Below are 8,897 nucleotides of genomic sequence, written 5' to 3'. Positions count from 1 at the left end.
CATGGCTTCATTTCCAGAAGGAAACTGGCATCCCGAGCACACGAGGAAATGGTTCTCCTAAACCCACCAAGCACAGGCCCTTCATTGGGCCCCAGTGTATCCATCTCTTAAGCACACACAGGGCAGCACAAAGGTGACTTTCTGGGGTTTGAGGCAACTCCTCTACCCCACTACACTACAAAAGGAAGCCCCAGCAAGACACCCACCCTCCCTCATATTAGTAGCACACCCATCACTGCTTTAGTTAAGACAAGAAATTTATTGAAAGCACCATGAGCCACCAGGCCCCATGCTTCTAAGCACATCGCGGCTGCCTCACAACAGCCCTGTGAGGTAGGAATCTGAGCCCATTTCACAGATGTGGACTCAACAGTGAAGACTCAACAGCCTTTCCCCCCACCCCCGCCCCAAGTCTCAGGGTCCATGGGTAGGGATCAAGGCCACATGCCTGACCCCAGGGTCAGCACAGTTCATCAGTCAGTAGGTGGGTCTCTCTACTCAAGGGGAGGCCAGGGTCCAGAGTCTTGGGTCCAGCATGTCCCACAGGAAATGTGCAAGGCGTCCCCGTGGCTGTGGAGGCTGAGAGAGACACAGCTGCAGATGAAGCCATCTGCTCCCCATCCCCGTGGTAGATTAAGAGTTTTCATGCACTAGGCAGGGTAGGAACTGGAGGGGGCAACCCAGCCCTGTGCTCAGAAAGCCTGAGCTATGTAGAAGGCCCAACTTCTAGGCAGCCATGGGGGTGGGGCAACACCTACACACCAGCTCCTGACCTCACAGACCTATTCTAGGATTTTCCATCTTTCTTATACCACCCCCAAGACTTCTAGCCAATTCACAGTCTTAAACCTTGGTGGTTTTCCTAAGACTTTGGCCTTGCCCTCCTAGAGGGGTGTTCTAAATATTCTAAATATTCTTCCTGGTCTTGTATCTCAATGCACCACTTGTACCTCAATGCCTCCCACCAAAACTGCTGAATCCTAACATTTGAAAGCAATGTTTCTCCAGAGCTGGGTAGGTGCTACCCTCCTGCCCTCCACTCTGTCCGAGTCTCACATGGACCTGAAGTTTCAGAAACTAAGGTATATCTGTACCCAGGACCCACCTCCACAACAGCCAGTATGGGTTAGCAGACATGAGCACCTGCATACCAAGCAACAAAACACTAGTTTTCACACACACACACACAAAAACTCACTGAATCCCCCAATCAAACCAGGTTGGTTTGACTCTTTCTAGGATACGGCAAACAGCCAAGGCCACCACACATTCTACAAGGGGCAAGGATGAACAGAACTCAGGCCTTGATTCTCATGAGCCAACATATGATGGGCAGTCACTAATGACACCCTTTGTGCAGGAAGAGAAACTAAGGCTGGGGATGATTCAGGCAAGCTGCTCAAGGTTCATTTGGAAGAAAAAAACAAAAACAAAAACAAAAACAAAAACAGGTCTGATGCCCAAATGGGTAAGACCCTGGGAACCCACACACACACCCATGTGCCTATGGAGCACTCTATAGAAAACAAGAATTCAAGGTCTGGGGTACAATCTCCCCAGACTGCCAGGTGCTTGAGGCTGTACTCCAAACCTCACCAGTAACTTCTAAGTCAATGCTGATTGTCACCAATGGTGGGAACAAAGGCTTTGGGGGGGGGGATAATCTCCTTTCACCCTGGGAGAGGGGCCTCAGTGATGATATGGGCACAGCCAAGTCCACCTTAGAATTTGGGAATTGCCAAACAACTCCTGTTCAGAATCACTCAGGTCAAAATATCAATGAGGACATTTTAGCCCTCAGAAAGTTTTATTCTGGACATAATATCTCTAAAGCCGTGTTTCTACCAAGAAGGGTATCCTGAAGCTGACTAGATCCTGGGGAAAGTCCTTAAAGACCTCCTCGTCACCCGCCTATCCACATTCACTTAGCCTTCCCTACTTCATCGTGGAGCAAGTATTAGGTGCCCACTACTTCAAGAGGCAGGGTGACATTGAGTTGGAGCAAGCCTAGAGCTTAGTCACAATCTAAGCATTCCCTTTTTGCCAGGCCCCTGGTTTCCCTTTCGTTACTTCCAAGAGACACAAGCTACCTAATAGTCACCCAAAAACCTGGCCCACAAGGGACCAAAGGCCCATCTGAGACCAGGCACCTAGGCACAGAGTCAAAATTACCTGAGCAAATGACCCGACCCACATGTGCCTACCACGAGACCCCAGAGCACAGAAGCAAAGGTTCCAAGAAGTTGTCAAAGACAGGATGAACTGTAGCAGTCACATTGCAGGGTCAGACACAGCCTGAGGGAGGCAGAATCAGGATTTTGATAATGGAGTATGATAGGGAAAGACATGGCGGCCAGAGGGAACAATGAAAAAAACAGGCTCCTGAACCCGAGGACACAGTGACAACACCAAGGGTTTAAGAGCATCTAGGGCTGAGACACCAGGGCTTTGAAAGCCAGAGTAACACAAGGAACTGAGCAGAGTCTGGGCTTCTGTGCGCGCGGGGGGGGGGTGGGGGGGTGGGGGTGGGGGCTTCTTGGCGTGGACTTGGAACAAGTGGACTTGGAACAAGAGTGGAAAAGTAGAAGGCTGCTCGCCCAGATTCACAGGACAAGGACTAGGGATGGAAGTCCAACATCATAGAAAGTCCCTCGTGGGAAATGTGAATCTCAGACAGACATTGACTGGGACACTATGGGACTGGGAGACCTGGAAGGACACAGCCTCCTTGCTCCTCCCTTCAAGCCTTACCCTGCCAGGAAACTACTAGGTGGATAGTGGGACACAAAGCAGACAGGAGACCACTCTGAGTGCATGCCAGGATCAGGCGGGGGTGAGCCTAAGACTCTGGGCTTGCTGAGATTTTATTTGGTGGAGTGGAAAGAGTCAGTCACACAGGAATGTGACTATTGTCCCTGGGTCTCAGTCTGCCCATCCATAGAACGGGACCATGCTGAGGACAACAGTAAAGTGTGTAAACCTAAGCTCAGTCCAAAGCAGAATTGGGTGTAGAGAAGCTAATTTTCCTCATCTCCTGGCAGAGGAAGAAAGGGGGAGGGGGAAGGAGAACAGCCGTCCAGACCTACCAGCTAAAAGTGAGAGAGCAGTAAGAAAAAAATCCAAGGATGTCATTATTCGGAAGCCCCTCTATTGACCCTTGGTTCTTGGCACTGTCCCAGGGGGCAGATATGCACACACCACATACACAGAAACACAAGCTTGAAGAAGCATCTACCAGCAGACACCACCCCTCCTACTACCCCAAAGCACAGTGGCCCAGCCAGCCTTGGCCTTCACATAACCTGCAGCATCAGCCACCATGATGGAAAGGAAGGGAAGGCCAGGGAACCACAGAGGGACTTAGACGCTAACATGCATGAATGAACCACATCAGATTTAGCCAGGACCACACACACAGCCAGCCTTGAATACCACATCGACTGCTGGATATACAACCTCAGCGTCCACAGTGAGACTCTTTATTCAGTGACCACTAATAACGGCATAGGTTGTGATTTCAAGCCAACCCCATCATGGCACCATCCCTGGTGACAGCCAGCATGGACATCACACTGTTACCGCCGATCAGCCCTTAGCCCTCACAACAACCCTGTGAGGTAGGCTTGCCAGTGACACACACCTGAGAGAGAAGAAGACTACGGGTCAGAGGGGCAGAGACACAGCTTAGTGGCCCTGTCAGATCACACCTAGGTGAGTTCTAAAAGAAACAGACTCTCAGCAGAAAGCAGGAGTTTCTTTACTTAGCATGAAAGACAACAAGGCAAGGTGCAAAAGCAGCCCAGGACAACAGTGGCTGCTTAACAGGTTAAGGAAGAGAGACTTGATATGGGTTCAGATACATTCTCCATTACAAACCACTGAATGAGACCATACACATCTGCCCCTAGGACCTGTTACAATTGTTAGCTGCTCATCTATCTACACAAATACAACAGAAGGTCACTGAAGCCCTACCCCTGGCCAGGCACTGTGGTAGGCACCAGATCTCAGGCAGTTTGGCCTGATGCTGTTAGTGGGAGAGAGGACATTGGGAAAGGGACAATGGGGTCTGCCAGATCGTGCCAAGTGCTCCCCTGGGAAGAGCCTTTTGGAGAGGGATGTAACTAGGTGCCATATACAGTTCTGAGTCAGAGGCTTGGTCCTCAGTCAGAGAGCTAAAGACAACCCCAACCTCTCCTAGAGGTAGGTGTGGATGTGTCCGAGGGGGGCGGAGGGCACGGGTACTATCTAAAGAGTCCCCCATCCTGTGGTGTTAAAGTCTCTATTTTATAGGAAAATACACAAATTTAACAGAAACAAACTATTCCCCACTATACCCAAGCAAGGCCACCTCCACTCCAGGGCTAGGGTTGCCAATGCTCTGGCACACCCCCAGGGACACATACACTGCCTTTTAGGGTCACAGTCAGAAGTGTCCAGTTATACCAATCCTCACAACAGCCCTGAGGCAAGATCCATCACACAATTTGTCCAGCTCCAGGTTCTGGCCTTGCCGCCCCTACTGCTTCCAGTGGGAGGAGAACTCAGAAGAGACCTGTGCCCTCTTCCCCTTCACAGCAGAAAGCTGAAAGGAGGCCTCCCCTAGCATGGGTCCTCCTGAAACACACAGGGGTTTGCAAAGTGCCACGTGCCTTGCTCGCCTGGGTCTGCGAATGGATTATTCAGAAAGGGCATTGGGACATGATCCTTGTCACCTGTACGAGCAACCATCTCCTGCAATTTTCTCTAAAAAGGAGCCAAGCATTAGCTGAGCTCCAAAGTGGCCAGAATGGCTCTCAGATCATCCTCGTAGAAGAACAGAGTGTCTCACAGCCTTGAAAGCCTGCTTGCAGCCAGAGGCAGCTGCTTTGTGCTTAGTCCACTCCTCATTTGGGCCTCTTAAGGATCTGGGCTATGATTTCTGAGCACCCAGGGAACACAGTTTGCTGATTACTAATCAACCTAGTTTTGTGAGGAACAAAATTGGAGAGAGCAATCAAGCTGGCAATAGAACTCAGACCTGAAGTTTGAATTGAAATCAAGGAGCTCCTCTTATTGGCCACACAAACACAGCTTCTTTACAAATGTCCCCATCTTTTCTTTCAAAGGACAGCGGTGCAATGGGTGCTTGTGAGCTGGCTCTAGTATAGCACTAGCTAATTTTTTGTTTTTAAAGAGATGCTTGCTGGCTGTAAGAGAATGAATGAATGAAGGTGCGAAGGAATGGGCACACGAGTCACAACCACTGCCATCTGGTGGAGGAAGCTGCAAAGGTGAAGGCCAAGCTCATGACAGGGACCATGCACCAGGCAGTGTGAAGCCTGGGGAGGCAGCTCCGGGGATGGTGGGAAGGGCCAGCCCCAGGGCACTCTGGGAATCTGGCCCTCCGGGATCACAGGAGAAGGGTGTGAGGTGTGAGAAGCCTTATGGAGAAAAAGCTGTGGTGATAGGGGTCCAGCTGGGACGTGCTCAGAGCCGTGACCTAGGAGGAGGAGGCTGTGAATGGGGCCCTTGCTTCATGACCACAGCCCATGGTATCACACAGCTTGCCCAAGGTGAAGGGGTTTGCTTTCAGGAGAGGGAGAGAGGTCCAAAGCACCAGGTCAAGTGATGGAGGCCCAATGTGTGTATGCATGGATGGATGAATGGATGGATGGATGGATTGACTGACAGATGGCTAGATGGATAACCAGATGGACAGATGGATGGATGAATTAAAGTCAGTTGAAGTCACCACTGGCTTTCCAAGCTTCAATGTCCAGATAAGCATGGGGTGAGAGGGCTGAACACAGGCAGACACGCTGAGTGCTATAATAGAGTGTGGGAGGGAGTTCTGGATGGCAGCATGAGCTCCCCCGGAACACACACCCTACCCAGATGGCTATAACTGCCCTGTGAGCAGGATGGGAAGAGCCGAGACCATAAAATGGCCTTGCTCCTAGAACTAACCTGAGGGTCACATCAGTCCTGAACTGAATTTCTCATTCATTCCCTAAATTAAGACCACAACTGCCACTGAGGTGCATAGGAAGACTAGAGCTAAGGGATGTATAAAGACAGAGCACTAAGAAGCCAGTTCCTGTAAGAAATGGCCTCAGAGACTACACCCCAGAACAGGGGAGAGGCATATATGTAGTCTATCACTCAGGAGGACAAGGTGGAGGACTGCCACACCACAAGAGGTCCAGAGGACAGGTCAGGGCTCATAAGCTAGAAAGGCATGGTGAACCCAGACACAAGCCTAAAAATGTTTTCTACCTGCTGGTGCAAGATATCAGCCTCCCTGTTTTCCAGGGTAAGTAAATTCGAATGCCAAGCTACCTGGAAGTCAGCTGAGCCTCCCACATCATTCTGTAGATATCTTTGAAAGGCCATTGCCTAGTCTAAGGACACCCTCAACCAAGAGCCTTAAAGAGCCATGAGCCACTGGACTTGGACAAACAGTTCACAGAAGATAAGATACAATTTGTTAACAAACATGGGTGAAAAGTATTCAGCCTTCATTAGTAATTAGAACAAGTTTTACACACACAAAAGCATTTTTTAACAGAGAGGCGAGGAAAGTCAGCAGACACCTTAAATACTAATACATCAGTTTAAATGCTAATACATTATCAGACAAGATAAAATACTGTAGGCTTTCTTCAATCAACCAACAGCCATTCAAACATCGTTACCCTTTCATCCAAGAAACTCAACCACAGAGAATATATCCATCCATTAATTCACTCACTCAGCCATTCATCCATTCATCCATTCATCTATCCTCTCATCTGCCTGCCAATCTTTCAATCACTCAATCACTCATACCTATCCACCCTTACACACACACACACACGCACACGCACACGCACACGCACACGCACACATGCAGTCAACATTCATAGACATCCTACAAGAAATACAGAGCACAGTTCCACAAGCTCCTTGCCCTGAGTGGGCTCACAGTCTAGCAGAAGGAAGCAAGGAGAAAAGAAAGGAACCATGGGAAGAGCTAGATGTAGGGGGCGCTAGGGATGCTGGGAAAGCTGGTTGTGCAAAGCCATTAGTTATGGTGTGATCGGTAATATAAAATAAAAAACAGGAAAGGGGATGAACACGCATCAGCAACAGTAAGATGGGTAGATCATGACGTCATAGCCATTCAATGGAACCCAAGCAGGTGAGCGAGACCATGGAGCAACAAAAACGTGGACAGCAAGATGCTCATTGCAACAGACACAAAACACCAACAGAAAAGTAAGCACTGCCAATGGAGCTTTAAAAAAAAAAAAAAAAAAAGATGCCCGTTAAATGGAAAAAAAATTAAAAAAAAAACTGCTCATAAGAATTTGGAGGGCAGAAAGGAAGATGGAGCACGGGGAGGCAGAGTTGGGGATGTCTTTCTTCCCCCTGCTCTGAGTTACATATCTTTACATTAACAACTTCACCTCAGAAAACACCAGGGCCTTTGACCTACCTGCCCTAAAAGTGGGCTCAAAGTAGCGGGGGGAGCCGAGGAGAGCTGTAGGTCCCAGTATTATCAGAGAAAGGATGTTGTGGTTTGCATAGGATTTTCGATCAAAAGACAAAATTTGCCTTCTTTTATAATGTTGAGAGGAAAAGCAAATATGTCTAAGACAGCCCTGAGCGGGCAGAAGCGCTGGGAGCACATGCAGACCGCCCTCCCCACAGGAATCCTAGGGAACCCTGCCGCGGACTCTCAGAACCCCGAGAGACATTTGTTATTCCAGTTCAGATTAAGAGTCAAAGCAACTAGATCCCAAGGTGACATGGCAAAGTCACCTACCCAAGCCCTTGTTCCTCCCAAGATCCCACTGACCCACAGTAACCCATGGTACCCACTCCAATCTTCTGGCATGAAGGTTGAGACAAGGCCCACCTAGAGACCCATCCCCATGCTGCCCCATGTCACTGACTTCACAGCTGTAGCCCACATGTAGTCCCAGCATTCTCCTCTGCACCCAACCCCACCTTGTCACCTTGGCTGACTCTCTAAAACAGCTGGAAATGAACCCCATGCAAAGGCCATTCTCTTCTGAGCATCTCCACCCGCCCCCTCATCTCACTCCGTCACTCAGACTTGTGTGGACAATCTTCCGGAGCCAGGTCAGCAGTTGTCCCAAGGATGACAAACGCCCCAGATTCTGAAACAGGAGGCCATCAGACCCCTGCGGCCCCAGCTCCACGTCAGGCCCACGTGGCGTTGCTCACGTGGCCCAGACACGTGGTGCTGGGGGCACAGAAGGTGGCTTCTGACAAGGTTAGGCTGTGTCTTCCACGATCGGAGGCGGCTGGCGTCTATCGGGGCCTACGCTAAAAACCTTGAAGCTAGAAGCGTAGGGAGCGCCCATCTTCCTTCTTCAGTCATCTCAAAACGCTTCTTCCAGGGGCCCCTCCGCCTTGCTGGTGTCTCAGACCCTCAGCAACTCAGGTAGCAGCAGCCCCACCCTCCCCAATCTTCCGTACCTTCTCTCTAAGCTTCTAACTAAGCCTGCACTCAGCCCTCAAAGCCCCCTTGCCGTAGAGCCCATCTGTCCACTCTGTTCTTGGGTCTGCACATGCTCCCTTGATCCAGCCAAGCTATTAGCCTCCTGTTGGGCACTGGACAAGAATCTGGTTTGGATTGGTTTGGTTTGGATTTTAGCACCCCCAATAGGAATTGAAAAGTCAAGGAGGGCTGTGACTTTTTTTTTTAATAGTCAGACACAAGCATACAACACACAACTCTACAAAATCTTGTCCACAACAGAGAAAGAAAACTGGGCAGAAGCAAAGAGTCCCAGGGGATGGGGGACACTAGAATAAACAACTCTCCAGGTCTCCCCCAGCAGCCCACGGAGGCCAATAAGACAGATTCAATACACAGTACAAACTCCCATTTTACTGGTTACATA

At 49.8% G+C, this 8,897-nt stretch overlaps 1 protein-coding gene across 1 annotated transcript in view; it reads right to left on the bottom strand.

The window, feature by feature from the left end:
• Window positions 1-418: 418 nt before the first annotated feature.
• LOC110306444 (uncharacterized) overlaps window positions 419-8,897 on the bottom strand; it is a 30,992-nt gene continuing 22,513 nt past the window's right edge. The window contains exons 10-11 of the transcript XR_003838398.2: window positions 3,457-3,640; window positions 419-579 (exon numbers count right to left, since the gene is read on the bottom strand). The gene's annotated coding sequence lies outside the window, so the exon portion shown is untranslated. The remainder of the gene's footprint in view (window positions 580-3,456; window positions 3,641-8,897) is intronic.

This window comes from Mus caroli, unplaced genomic scaffold (genome assembly GCF_978045245.1).
Source record: "Mus caroli unplaced genomic scaffold, Mus_caroli_1 scaffold_14, whole genome shotgun sequence".
Classification (NCBI taxonomy): domain Eukaryota; kingdom Metazoa; phylum Chordata; class Mammalia; order Rodentia; family Muridae; genus Mus; species Mus caroli.
The sequence above is the reverse complement of the archived record's forward strand: the minus strand, read 5'-3'. Positions and strand labels throughout refer to the sequence as shown.